Source organism: Mus caroli, chromosome 6 (genome assembly GCF_900094665.2).
Source record: "Mus caroli chromosome 6, CAROLI_EIJ_v1.1, whole genome shotgun sequence".
Taxonomy (NCBI): domain Eukaryota; kingdom Metazoa; phylum Chordata; class Mammalia; order Rodentia; family Muridae; genus Mus; species Mus caroli.
Window position 1 is genome coordinate 122,804,706 of NC_034575.1, and position 14,729 is coordinate 122,819,434.

Consider the following 14,729-nt stretch of genomic DNA (forward strand, 5'->3'; position numbering starts at 1 on the left):
GCCTGTAGTGTGCCAAGGCGATGGCTCTCTCTGGTGGTTACACAGCCAGACTGCATCTTGTGAGGGTTAGCTGTTATCCTTTACCTGGGAAGTGAGGTCAAAGTAGGTTGTAGATCCAAACCAACCTAGTTTCTCTCTCAACTTCTTCTTTTTTTTTTTTTTTTTTCCGAGACAGGGTTTCTCTGTGTAGCCCTGGCTGTCCTGGAACTCACTTTGTAGACCAGGCTGGCCTCGAACTCAGAAATCCTCCTGCCTCTGCCTCCCGAGTGCTGGGATTAAAGGCGTGCGCCACCACGCCCGGCTTCTCTCAGCTTCTTAATCAAAGACTTTTGTCAGGCCCCTTTCTTGCCTTCTGCTTTGCTGAGCCTGGTCCTCCCAAACATTATTACCAAGTATTTTCGCTAATGCTGCTACCATTTATAATTAAGTCACTCTAGAAGTCTCCACAGATATCCATTGTATTAAGAGTTGAATTCAACCACTTCTTAAAATAGTTCCTATTGTAATGAACGTTATCTCTATTGCACTGATCTAGAGGAAAGTCGTTTCCTTAAAAACAAGTGCAGGGACATAGGTTCTGTATAAAACCCTTCGAGAGGGGTTGGGGAGTTGGCTTAACCCTTTAAGAGCCCAGATTATTTGCTCCTCTGGAGAACCAGGTTCAAAGCCCAGTGCACCCACAGAGGCGATCAAACATCTGTAACTCCAGTTCCAGGAGACCATTTACTTTCTTCTGACCTCTGGGCTCACGTTATTCGCAGACATTCAGGCAGAGCACCTAGACACATAAAATAAAAAGAAATCTCAATAAATAAATAGATGTCTTCAAGACTGAAACTGAGACTCTAGTCCTCAGCCATATAATAGGAACATAGGGACAAAAGGGCTATAGGGGCTGGAGGTCACAGCCTGTGCTCAGCCAGCCAGGCCTGGTCACCTAGCCTTCCTACGACAACTGAGAGCCAAATAAATAGTGAGGAAAAAGGAGGAAAAAGAAGTTTATTCAGGGGCTGGTGAGATGGCTCAGTGGGTAAGAGCACCCGACTGCTCTTCCGAAGGTCCAGAGTTCAAATCCCAGCAACCACATGGTGGCTCACAACCATCCGCAACAAAATCTGGCGCCCTCTTCTGGAGTGCCTGAAGACAGCTACAGTGTACTTACATATAATAAATAAATCTTTTTTAAAAAAAAGTTTATTCAGTTTATCCACTGTCCCTCACCCTCACCTCAGTCCATTGGTGGGATCCTAAATTTTCTCTGAAATTTTAAATGGAAGCTAAGAGACAGACATGCCTAAGCAGCCCAGCCACCAAGGTGTAGTCGCCCACAGAGCAATGTCTCATCTCTGCCTATCTCTAGCAAGTGATGTTCCTCCCAGAGACGGTTCCCTCCTCTGACTGCCTTCATGACTTTTTCTTACTCCAGCAAGAGATTCCCGGAGAGATGGAGAGACACCCAGTCTCTTGGGATCCATTGTTTCAACAGACTCATAGCCAAAGAGAGGGCACAAGAGTCCCTTTTGGCTATATTTATTTTTACCAAGTGTGGTGGCACATACCCTTAACCCCAGCACTCAGGAGTCAGAGGCAAGAAAATCTTCTGAGTTTTAGGTCAGCCTGATCTACACAGGGAGTTCCAGGCATCAGGGGTTACATTGTTAGCCCCTGTCTGATGATGATGATGATGATGATGATGATGATGATAAAACAATGTAACAATGTACTGGCTAGTTTTATGTCAATTTGACACAAGCTATTGTTATCTAAAAGAAGGTCTTAGTTAGGGTTTTATTGATGTGAAGAGACACGGTGGTGGCTATTCTCAGTTGCTAATTTGACTGTGTCTGGAATGAACTTCAGTCCAAAAATGGGAGCATGGCTGTGATCCAGATCTTGAGGCTGGAAGATTTTGATCTGGATTTTGAAGCATAGTGGCCATGAAAAGTTTAGGCCCAGGCAAAGTGATACACCCCTTTAATCCCAGGAGACAGAGGCAATCGAATCTCTGAGTTCAAGGCCAAGCTGGGACAGAGCAAGTCCCAAGTAAAGAACAGGTTAGGTCCAGGCCTGGTGGTGCACACCTTTGATCTGGGCCTTCCCTTCTGCTGGAGGCCTACATAGGAACAATGGACCTTCTTCCCTGCCTGCTTGCGCTTTCTTGCCAGCACATCGGTCGGAACCTACTTCTTCAGCATTCCAGCTTACACAGAAGACCAGCTGCAACAACTAGCCTCGTGGGACTGAGCAGCCACTAGATTCTTAGACTTTCCATTCACAGCTGACCATTGTTGGGTTAGGTGGACTACAGACTGTAAGTCATTCCAATAATTTCTACATAGAGATATTACAGAACTTCTGTTACTCTCAACAACCCTGACCAATACAGACACCATGACGAAGCCAACTTGTATAAAGGCAAACATTTAATTGGGGCTGGTTTACAGTTTCAGAGGTTCAGGCCATTATCGTTAAGGCAGGAAGCATGGCAGCATCCAGGCAGGCACGGTGCAGAAAGGGTTGAGAGTTCTACATCTTGATCTGAAGGCATCCAGTAGGAGACTGTCTTCCACACTGGATGGAGTTTCAGCACTAGGAGACCCCAAAACCCACCTACACAGTGACACACTTCCTCCAACAAGGCCACACCTCCTACTGGTGCCACTTCCCATGGGCCAAGCATATTTAAACCATCACAGAATGGAACCTCAACAGAGAAATTTCGTCCATAATGTCTTGCTATAGGACATTTAAAAAAAAAAATTAGTGATTGATGGAGGAGGGCCCAGATCATTATAGGACTGGTACTATTCTTGGGCTGAGAAAATCATGCGGAGCAAGCCCATAAGCAGCACTCCTCTATGCCCCCTGCTTCAGCTCCTGCCTTCAGGTTCCTGTCTTATTTCAATTCCTGTCCTGACTTCTTCAGTGATACACTAAAATGTGGAAGTGTGAAGTGTACGCAAAATAAACTCATTCCTTCCCAGCTTGATTTTGGTCTTGGTGCTTTTATTATAGCAATAGAATTGAGATGATGATGACATTATAGACTATATATAGAATATAGAATATAAAATATATATATATATTCTTGCTAGGCAGGCTGTTTAACTATAGGCCCAAGCCTTACATGGGTCATAATTAATGTTGGATGTGTTGTCTTCTTGTATTCTTAGCTAAATCCTTGCATTTGACAGTCTATGTGTGGTGATTTCCCAATTATAGTTTAGATAAGAGATAGAATGTTTGAGACAGATTCAACAGTGTATCATTTCATTTGACCTTGTAGCAACTGGGAGGGAGACAGAACAGGTAGGCTTCCTTATCTTCAGTTCAGAGATAAGAAATGTGGCCTCAAAAGAAACTAAGGCGGTTTGTCTAAGTTCACAAAGCTAGTTGGCACATGGCTAGTTCAGAGACCCTCAAACTCCATTCCCAATGGATGGCCCTGTAAAGGAATTTTAATCCAGCAACATGGCTGTTCCCACAAGGGATCCCATCCACCTAGCTCTGTGTGATCCTGCTGGAACAACTCAACTTTAATCCCGCTGGCTAAATACTAACATGCCCTTAATTCACACTTTAAATCCCAAGCAAGTGATATCTAACTGGTGATTCAGAGAAAGAAATGATAAATCGGAGAAGGATTTTACAGAATGAGTCAGAAACAGGATATACCCAACTCTTATGAGAATAGAACAGGGGGCTGGAGAGATGGCTCAGCAGTTAAGAACATTGTCTGCTCTTCCAGAGGTCCTGAGTTCAATTCTCAGCAACCATATGGTGACTCACAACCATCTGTAATTCGATCTGATGCCCTCTTCTGGTGTGTCTGAAGACAGCTACAGTGTATTCACATACAATAAATAAATCAAGAGAGAGAATCCCAGAGAAGCCAGTTTGAATTAGTCAGCTTGGAGATTCAGGCCAGAATAGCTCAGTGAAAACAACCAATAAGAGTTCAGAAAGAGAAAGGCTGGGTTTATTCAGCAGTAAGCCTCTGAGAATAGAAGTCCCAGTTACACGACCCAGCAGAGCTCCAGAAAAGCTAAAGCTGATTGGACCCGTGAGGGAACACTCCTGACAGGCATATGTTTATAATGCCTAGTCGTGTTGGCCCTGAGAGTTAGCCATTGCGACCCTTCTTTTCCTGCCAAGCTCATCTCTTCCATGGCCTTCCACTGTATTTATTTTTAGGTTGAGTTTTGGTTGGTTGGTTGGTTGGTTGGTTGGTTGGTTGGTTGGTTGGGTTTTGGTTTTTCAAGACAGGGTTTCTCTGTGTATCCCTGGCTATCTTGGAACTCACTCTACTGTAGACCAGGCTGGCCTTGAACTCACAGATCTGCATGCTTCTGCCTCCTGGGGTGCTGAGATGAAAAGTATACACCACCGTACATGTCTCTCCACTTTATTTATTGAAACAGGGTTTCTTGATGAACATGAAGCTCCATGGCTCCTCTAGACTAGCTGGCCAACAAGACCCAGGGACCCTCCTGTCTCAACCCCTAACCCCAGCACTGGGAATAGAAGCATTCACCACCATACATAGGCAGGGGCAGGGAGACCAGAAGCTCAAGGTCACCGGGGCTTGCCTTTCCCAAGGGTACTAGGGAACAAACTCAGGTACTCATGTTTATGTGACAGGACACTTCACAGCTTTTAAATTAAGTTATTTAATGAATCTAAATAAAATTTATTGAAAATTCACCAGAGTATCTAAAGTAGTTGATGAGTAGAAATACAAATGGCAGGCTAATTATCAGAATCTATCATTACGCAGTGAACCCAGACAGCACTGTTACCCCATAAGTATGTGCAGTTTTTATATACCAATTATAAAACTATTTGCTAAACTAAAGAAGGACTCACCAGAATGCAAACAGGACCGGAAGTCTAAAGCCAAAGAAGACAGAGTGAAACATGCCTCTAACCCTGGCGCTCCAGAGTCTGGGGCAGGAAGTCTCAGGTTGAAGACCACATAGCTAGTTCAGAAGTCCAGGCCTGGCGTACCTACTACCTACTCTCCCAAACAAGCCACAAAAAGAACAACTGCCATTCAAGTATAGACTAGGGGCTTTTAGGGGCCAGAGAACGGCAACTCTGCGGTAGAGGGCGCTATCTGCCACGGTGCTGCACAGGCAAATCTTTGCAGGTTTCCGAAGGAGGCGGCAGTGGTTTATACCCGCATTAAAGAGGGAGATGCTTGGATTTACCGGCAGGAACCTTCGTGCACCGCCGCTGTCATAACTGATTACATGCCGGACCCTGAGGGAAGAATAGGGTCTTGGAAGCCACAGAAAATCAAGACTACACAGTAAACCATCTGTTTTACGCAGCCACTGAGAAATAATAACTCAGCCAATGATCCAAGCAAGAGGGGCCTGCCAGGCCCACTGTGCCCAGCTCTCCGTCAGCTTGGTAGCTGGGGGCGGAGGAAGATTGGTTTTGGCAGTCGGTCTGCCAGCACCTGACATCTGTTACCAGGATGATGTTCATAACTGCCAACCTTTTCACTGACGGACAGTTGAAGGCCGCCTTCTCAGCCCGACGTGCTTCTGGGGACCTCACTATTATTTGAAGACCTGTATCCAGTAATCCCTTTTCATGCCTGGCCGTTTAGCCTGTCACTTCGTGGGGGAAAGAACTCTTTCCCAGGCCAGGTTCATGGCTGTTTGGAAGCCATAGCAGCGGCAGCATGAAAGGGTACTATGAAAGTCCTAAGTGCTGACCAGGATGGCTTACGTTATCAGTGTCTCTGCCAAGAGCCTCAGAAATGTCTTCTTCACTCCTGGACTAGCCTCTCTTTTTGGGAAAAAAGCATTTGTGTTTATGACACCGTTACGGGGAATTAAGCCATGCTTCACGTGTATGTTCAAGGTTAGCTGAGCCATGGAAAAGTGTTTTCTTCCTTCCTTTTTTTTTCTTTCTTTTTTTCCTTTTCATTACTTTTTCTTTTTGTCTCACTGTGTAAATCTGGCTGGCCTTGGACCTCTTGCATAGACTAGGCTGACCTTGAACTCACAGAGATCTGCCTACCTCTGCCTCCCGAGTACTGGACTGGAATGTTTGTGATACCATATCTGGCTTCTTAGGGAAGTTTTCTTTGTCCCACACTCTACAAAGACTGCCTCCCATAATCCTCTCGATAATCCTGCAAACTCTCCTAGCTTAAAAGGCACAAGAGACTCAAAGCTCAAACCAATAGGGTCTGTTAGCCATGGGATTCAAGGCTGGCTCTTACAGCCTAAGCATTCCCCCTCTCTCCTTACAACACCCCAATTCTCCATCTCAGTATTACTACACAGTGTATAAATGTGTGACAGAGTTAATAATTTTCCAGGTAGATATCGAGCCTTGGGGCTATTGACTGGGAAGGCAGCATAGGCCTGGCAGAAAAGACATTTAGGCTGGGAATGTAGCTCAGATGGTATGCTGCTTGCCTATGATGCATAAAGACCTGAGTTCAATTCCCAACACTGCATAAATCAGTTTTGTGATCCAAACCTATAATCTCTAAAGAGGAGGCAGAGGCAGGAGGCATCAGAAGTTCAAGGTCATCCTTGGCTACAAAGTGAATTTGAGGATGGCTTGAGCTCCTGTCTCAAAACAAAAACAATCGATCAAAATACCTATTTTGTTTTTAAAAAGACTTTTAGTTCCTAAAACCCTGGTCTTCTAGCACTAATACCTAGAAGGATTTGAGGTGAGGGCAGAACCATGTAGGTAATGGTATTGAAAAATAAATATTCTACTGTCCTTTTATTTGAAATTTACAGTGACTTGGAAAGTAGGACGGAGTGTTTAAATGTCTGATATTTGAGACTTTCTTAGGTGGTGGGATTACCTCAAGTTTTGGGGTTCAGGGTGTTTTTTATTTCAGAGAGTTTTCTGGATTTGTGTTATGTGTGTGGAACTTAAGGATGTGCTATCCTAAAATTGAAAGTCTGAAATTGGAAACCATGAATAGGTCTGAGGGGCAGAAGTCAGACATCAACCTTGGGTGTGCCTCATCATGAGCCCTCTACCTTGGTTTTCAAGACCGAATCTCACTAGCCTGGAGTTTGTCCAGTGAGGTTAGATTAGGAAGCCCCAGGGATCCACCACCTCACATCAGGACCAAGATTGCTAGTGAACCTGGGGCTTGAACTTGGATCCTCAGAGACTTGCATCATAAGCACTTGACCAGATGAGCCATCCTCCTAGCCCCTGCCTGATACCAGAGACTTATAAAAGGATCATATTGAAAAGAAAGAATCTGAGGAGTTCTGACATTTCGCTATGTTGCTGGCCATGTCCAGAAGGCCATGCTGGCCTGATCATGATCAGAAATGCCTGTAGACCCAGAGCTCAGGTCTCCTTTTATTCACACCTACATTTTCCTGGTGGTTGCAACATGTTCAGCATCACCAGACCTCAGCTTGTTGTGTCCACGAGGGAATGTAATGCTCTGAGTGATTGCCTGTGCTTTTCCCTACATTTGGGGGACCTCGTCCACGTCTTATTATAGGGAAGGTGACCGTATAGGGACCAGGAAAAGTCTGTGTCTTCCTGCCTCCTATTGGAGCCAGAATTCTAGTTTTAGAGCCTGGATGAGGAGTTCCTGACTCTGGGCAGAGTTGCTGGGCTGAGAGAGGGAGGAAGGGAATGGCAGAGGAGAGATGGAATGTTTCTGTTACATTCAAGAGTAGCAACAATGTTATGGAGAGAGAGAGAGAGAGCCACAGTCTCAAGGCCAGTGATTTTCCTGGAAGATTTCACCACATTCAGCAGCTGTGTGTATGAGATAGACCAATTAGCATACAGGTTCTCCAAGTGGCCCGTCCCGATCAGTTCTCATTTCCCTGGAGAAATACCACCAGGTAGGTGGGTTGACTTCCTCAACCATGTTTATTTATCACAATTCAGGAGGGTGGACACGCTTGTGGGGCTGTGGGTAGGCTTTCTTTTGAAATGCCAGCCTCTGCCTATACTCTCTCATGGATGAAAGGATCAGAAAGGATTCTCAGGAGTTCCCCATAAGGGCTCTGATCTCACTCATTAGGATGCTACTATTCTCTTGATTCAATTATCTTCCAAAGGCCTCACATTGATTGCAAGGATCTCAATATAAGAATTTTTGGAAGGGGGACACAACATATTCCAACCATGAGTGCAGAGTCTAGAAAGCCAGGCATGGCTGTGGTGTGTGCCTGGAATCCCACCTGAGAGGCTGAGGGAGGACGATCATGAACTAAAGGCTAGCCTGGGCTACACAGCGGCAGCCTATCTCAAAACAACAAAGGAAAGAACAAGTGGATACAAAGTCTCTGATAGTCTCAACTCAGCTAATGCTCCACACAGCTGTATCTTAGTAATTAATGATTTATTAACTGGTGTCTGTCTTTCTTTCTTTCTTTCTTTCTTTCTTTTTTTTTTTTTTTTTTTTTTTTTTTTTTTTTTTTTTTTGAGACAGGGTTTTTCTATATTACCCTATATGTCCTGAAACTCATTCTGTAGGTGAGGCCGGCCTCAAATTCTCAAGATCTGCCTGTCTCTGTCTCCCAAGTGCTGTGACCAAACATGTGCACCACTACAGCCCCACTTATTCAATTATATCCTAAATATCAGAAATCATTTTCTTTTAAACTGAGGATAGTGACTGGCCTCCTTGAGAGATGGCTGGGTTGTCTTCCTTGGACAGCTTTGGGAGTGCCTTGGGTCACTTGGGCTGGGTCCACAGACTGCCCCCTGCTGCTGGGTCTCAGTCTTCTGACACTGTATATGGCCACAGAATCAGCTGCTGGATGGTTGCTGCTGCCTGAAACAGCCTGACAATCTCATGCTGGGAATGTCTGTCTCAAAGATGGGACCTTTTGTATAAGGTGGCCCTGGAGACAGAGACTGGGATGTCCAGGGCTCCCAGACAGAACATGTGGACAGCTTAGGCTCTGTGGTGTTTCCACAGATGTGCTGCAAACTCTAGTCTAAGGCTTGCCTTCTTTGTAAGTTGATAATAAAGTTGCAAAGGAGTGGCCAAAATCCATACACGTTAATATCTCTGGTAGCTACAAATGTGGCCAAAAGAATTAAACTTTTTTTTATGCCAATAAGGTATGTAAAATCGTCCATCCTATAGAGATTCTGTAGGGAACAAGAAGGAAGCCTAAAGCCTTCATTCCTACCGCAGACCTTTGTTCCACTCAGATAGCCAGAGCTAAGCTAACAAGCCTGAACTGGCAAAGGAGGATAGAATTGAATTATCAGAGAAGCAGGTTCCCCAAGCCAAAAGTTAATTTTTGAGAGAAAAATAGATTATTGAAAATCCAACCCAAGTAAATGAGCTTGGGAATGTGGTGGTCACACACACTTACAAACCATATATCCTAGGAGAAACCTAAACAGAATCACTGTGACTCTGGTAAAAGTCACCCATGCTAGCAAAGATGTCCCCAAATCCTCTCTAGCCGGGCAGTGGTGGCACACTCCTTTAATCCCAGCACTTGGGAGGCAGAGGCAGGCGGATTTCTGAGTTCGAGGCCAGCCTGGTCTACAGAGTAAGTTCCAGAACAGCCAGGGCTATACAGAGAAACCCTGTCTCAAAAAACAAACAAACAAACAAACAAACAAACAAAGAATCCTCTCTAAAGGTGCTTCCAATCGGACAGTCATTTCCTTGTTTTAGGCTTCCTCTTCATTAAAGGTGACATTCTATTCACCGATGACTTCAGCAGGCATCATTAGCACTGTACTGAAATCTGCACTTGGCTCAGCTCTCAGCAGAGTCTAACTCAAGTGGTCTGTGCAGTGCAATGTGTGTGGCATGTTGAGTCAGTCACATTTGTTTTCTTGCCCCTGTTCCCTTCCTTACTCCAAGCAGAGGCTATTACAGTTACATCTAAAATGTCCCCCCACCGGCTTGTCCCCGGCTGGTGACACTGCTTTGGGAGGTTATGGATCCTCTGGGAAACCTGCCTTAGCTGGCAGAAGGAAGTTGTTAGGGATGGGCCATGAAGGAGTTCTATGACCCACCAAGATACAAACAAGCTCCACAGACTCCTCCTGGTTCTCTCAAGGTCTGTAGCAGGAGCCCCCATAAATCCCTCTTCTATGCTACTGCCGGGGACTTTATTGGTGCAACAAGGAAAATAACTAATAGAGACCCCATTATATCTACCTGAGTGGGCAAGGTGACTTAATTTGCTTAGCTCCAAAGTGGAGTCACACCCACCAGAAGGGACTGAGGGCTGTGAACAGGATAACTCCTTCTTTCTTTGTTTCTGAGACAGCGTTTCTCTATGTAGCCTTAGCTGGCCTGGAACTCACAGAGATCCTCCTGCCTCTACTTTTGCAGTCCTGAGATTTAAGGTGCCACCATGCCCAACCTTTAAGTAGTGGGGCTGGAACCCAGAGACTGTGTACACCAGGTAGATGCTCTACCACTGAGCTACCCCTTCAGCTTGCAAATATTTCTTTACATCCCAAAGACACTCAGCTGGTGGTTATCTAAAGTCCCTTATCTTGCCATCATATATTGGAAACATGGGTACCTGTCTATAAAATGATCTTTTTAAAAAGACCAAGTTAGGTGTCCCCCCCTCCCTCACCCCCCTTCCACCCTCCCGCTCTGCTTTAGCCCAAGATGATAGCAAATGCAGGTTAAATGCAGGGTGTCAACCTGGCTCTATGTTTTTCAATGAATTGACTCACTTCATTCTGATAACACTCTTGGAGGGGTATACAGTTGTTCTTGAGCTTTGCTTCACAGATAAAGGAACTGAGCCAAGTTTACTGTGAGTCCTGTGAGTAAGAGGCAACTGAACCCAGCGGAGGACCGGCAGGGATTCCAGAGCAGGCTTCATACTAGAGCTTCTGCATCCTCCACCAATACACTTGGGCCTGTGACTTCTCGTCTGGTTCTGCTGCTAGTCACCAAGATCAAAGTTTACAGGGACCTGGTCAGTGACAAAGTAGCCATCAAAGACACATTTGTTGATGGAAGGGTTCTCACTCAACTCCTTGGCCTGTAGCTCATCCGTGCAGTGAACGGGCGGTCCGTGCAATCATCTCTGTAAAAGAGTTTGGGAAGGTCATACTTTTGACCTTGAGCAATGTCTCTCCAGCCAAACAGCTTTTGCAAACCCCCTCTGTCACCCCTACCAGCTGCTATTCACTCCTGGATGGCCTGCAGCTCCCTACCAGGCTAACCTCGAACTCACAGGGATCTACCTGCTCCATAAACCACCATGCCCAGCAGATTTGCAGTTAAACAAAACAAAGCAAAAAACAACAAAAACCAAAACCCTCCAAAACTAAAAATCTTACAAGTAAAAGAAAATGCCCCTCTGGAGTCTGGAGAGGTGGCTCAGAGTTGGAGAGCATTTGCTGCTCTTAGAGGACCAGAGTTAAGTCCCCAGCACCCACTTCGCGGCTCCCAACCATCTGAAACTGACCAAGCCAGTCCATCAACAGGTTCTCCAGGGCAGGAGCGAGGATTAAAAAGAAAAAGACAATTAGACACTATAGCATGACCCCAGCCAGGTCTGAGGCTGAGGCAGGTTTATTTCTTCCCAGTCTGCTTTTATACCATTTTAATTACATGCAAGCAATAAGGTCAGTTCTATGTTGAGGAACAAACGTGGCAATAAACACAAACAGTCAAGGAACAAGCGAAGCAATACACAAAGTCCCATGATCACTCCACTCCCACCATCACTGTTTCTCAGGGCTTATCACAATGAGCCCACTTCCCTGTCCAAGCCCCAAATCATATTCTTGCCTGAAGCCTACTTCTTTGTTCTAGTTTAAAATTAGATTCCTGCCTGAGCTTACTTTCCTGTTCTAAGTTAGATTCTGAGCTTACTTCCTTGTCCTGGCCCAATGTCAGATTCCAGCCAAGCAGCCCCCAAAGCTGTCTACATGTAACTCCAGTCCCAGGGGATCCGATGCCCTCTTGCCTCATCAGATACCATGCATATATGTAATGCACATACATACATGCAGGCAAAACACTCATACACATAAAATAACAACACCCCCCCCCAAATAAAAATGGGAGAAGCTCAAACTTAATGCACATTGGATTGTATCACCCTAGATCACCTGACTAAAACCCTAGGGCAACAGACAAAAGCTTCATTCAGGGGTCTCTTGTCTTCTGGGAGAAGAGCTGGTCCTTGAAGTGGAATGTACTAGAACTGTGCTCTGAGGTTTCAGATAGCTTCCACAGCCCTTGGAGCAATGCCGCTGCACAGCCAGAGGAAAGAACAGAACCTAGACAACAGAGACATGGCGGGGGGTGGTAGTGGGTAGGGCAGGGGAGTGGGTAGAGGCAGGGAGCAGGGAGAAGGGGCTGAGAAGACTCCCTACTGCAGCCCACCCTGCCTTGAAGCCCTGGGGTCTCCACGACCTAGATTCCCAATGAGTTGGTAAGATCTTGACTTTTACAGAAGAGATCTCTTATGCTATTTTAGTGACTGTAGGAGTCCTTCTCACTCTGTGCAGGCTGGATCGGATTGGTCTGGCACCTCTCAAGGTTGCTGCTTCTGGCCTAGATACTGAAGAACACGAAACAAGCTAATGAATCAGGGTCCCAGCTAATCCAAAGGGAGAGACTGGGCCCATGAGGGGCCCAGGTGAGGAAGTGTCATTGTTCATGTGTGGGACAGGCCTGACATGGGTCTCTGCAGGCTGCTCCCTCCTCCCCTAGGTCAAATGCTGAAAGCCTAGTCTCTAGATAGATCCATGCTAGTGGCTTTGCAGATTGGTTCCACCTATGACACCAGCATCCCCTTGTGGGCATTACAGGAAGGGCCTCATACTTAAGGCTAACTCTGGACTGTTTGGTGTCAGGAGCTGCAGAAACTTGCCATTCCAGTGAAATGGGAAGCAGTGTTTTTAGTCAGCAAAGCTTTGGAAGGCTGATGAGGTGACAATAGAGAGGTAGAGGAGGACGAAAGGTGAGCCGGATTGCTGGACTCTTTTTCTCTGGCAGTCAATTCTGGCTGCTCAAGTCTGTGAACAGAACTAGAGGCACTTGACCAGTTACCACCTCCAGAAAGGCCCTCAAAACCCAGAACATACAAGTCACCAGTCATTTACCAGGAAATTTCCAGCCTTACCTTCAGGTTTCCCAAGAAATCAGGTAGGTGGCCATCCTGGGTCAGTGTCTGTGGCCGAGTTTAGCCCACTTCCCACATGTATTTGTGGAGTTTAAGGTCTGTTGTGCTGTGTGTGCTTTGCAGGCTGCCTATCTGAGTACTTCCTCCCCCCCCTTCCCTGAAAAAACACTCACTTTTCATCTCTTTATCTTTGGAAAAAGTCAAGGTCCACTTTTACTGTTTCCAAAGTACAGGACATCCTAACAAGTGTTTTCTTCAGTTCATGTGCTGGAGCAAACCTCTCCATTCTCCACAGCACAAGCCCTGCTCCTCTCTCAACACCGGCTCTTGCCACATTCAATCCCAGTTGCTGATCCACTTCCATGCGTTTGCACACAAGCCTGTGCCCTTGGTTTCCTCACAGGGAAGTTCTTCAGCTACAGAGCTGTGGTGCTTCCATTGTGTTTCTTGAAGACCAGATGTAGGCCTGGCATATCTCCTGGCCCTGGATCCTCACATCACGTTAGTGCCACGAACCCTCATGTTCACTGTCAAAAGCATTATATATAGATACATCTCTTATCTTTATTTATGTATACATCCGTGCCTCACGTATGTATGTGTGTCATGTGTGCAGTGCCTTCAGAAGCCATAAGAGGCAAAAAGAGGGCGTTGGGTCCCCAGGAACTAGAGTCACAGTTTGTGAGCCCCCTGATTTGGGTGCAAGAGCAGCAAACACTCTTAGCTGCTGAGCCATCTCTCCACCTCTCTCAAGGGCACTTCTGCCACTTTCCTCCTCCCCAGCCTAAGGCCGAACAATATCTGGCCTCACAAGCAGCTCCTGGACGCTTGCTTCACGGAAGGATGTTAGGAACGTCCCTGCTAAGCCAACGGAAGGTCTTACTTTGTTGCTATCGTGGATGTTTGAGTCTTGGGAAATTTGTTTGAAATACAAAAGCAAGCCCTTTGTGGCAGCACAGAACTTTAATCCCAGTATTGGGGAGGCAGAGACAGGAGTTTCAGGACAGTCAGAGCTAAGTCATAAGACACTCTAACTCAAAACACACCACACACACACACATACACACACACACACACACACACAGAGAGAGAGAGAGAGAGAGAGAGAGAGCAAACAAGAACAAAAAAGAGAAATATGAGAAATGCAAAAGTATGGGTCTGAAGAGATGGCTCAGCAGTTAAGAGCTCTGGCTGCTCTGGTTTGATGTCCAGTGTCTTAGTCAGGGTTTCTATCCCTGCACAAACATCATGACCAAGAAGCAAGTTGGGAAGGAAAGGGTTTATTTGGCTTACACTTCCATACTGCTTGCTGTTCATCACCAAGGAAGTCAGGACTGAACTCAAGTAGGAGCTGGTGCAGAAGCCATGGGATGTTCTTTACTGGCTGGCTTCCCCTGATTTGCTCAGCCTGCTCTCTTATAGAACCAAGACTACCAGTCCAGAGATGGTCCCACCCACAAGGAGCCTGTCCCTCTTGATCAGTAATTGAGAAAATGCCTTACAGTTGGATCTCATGGAGGCATTTCTTCAACTGAAGCTCCTTTCTCTGTGATAACTCCAGCTGTGTCAAGTTGACACAAAACTAGCCAGTACACCCAGCATCCGCATGGTGGCTCACAGGCATCTGTGATTCCA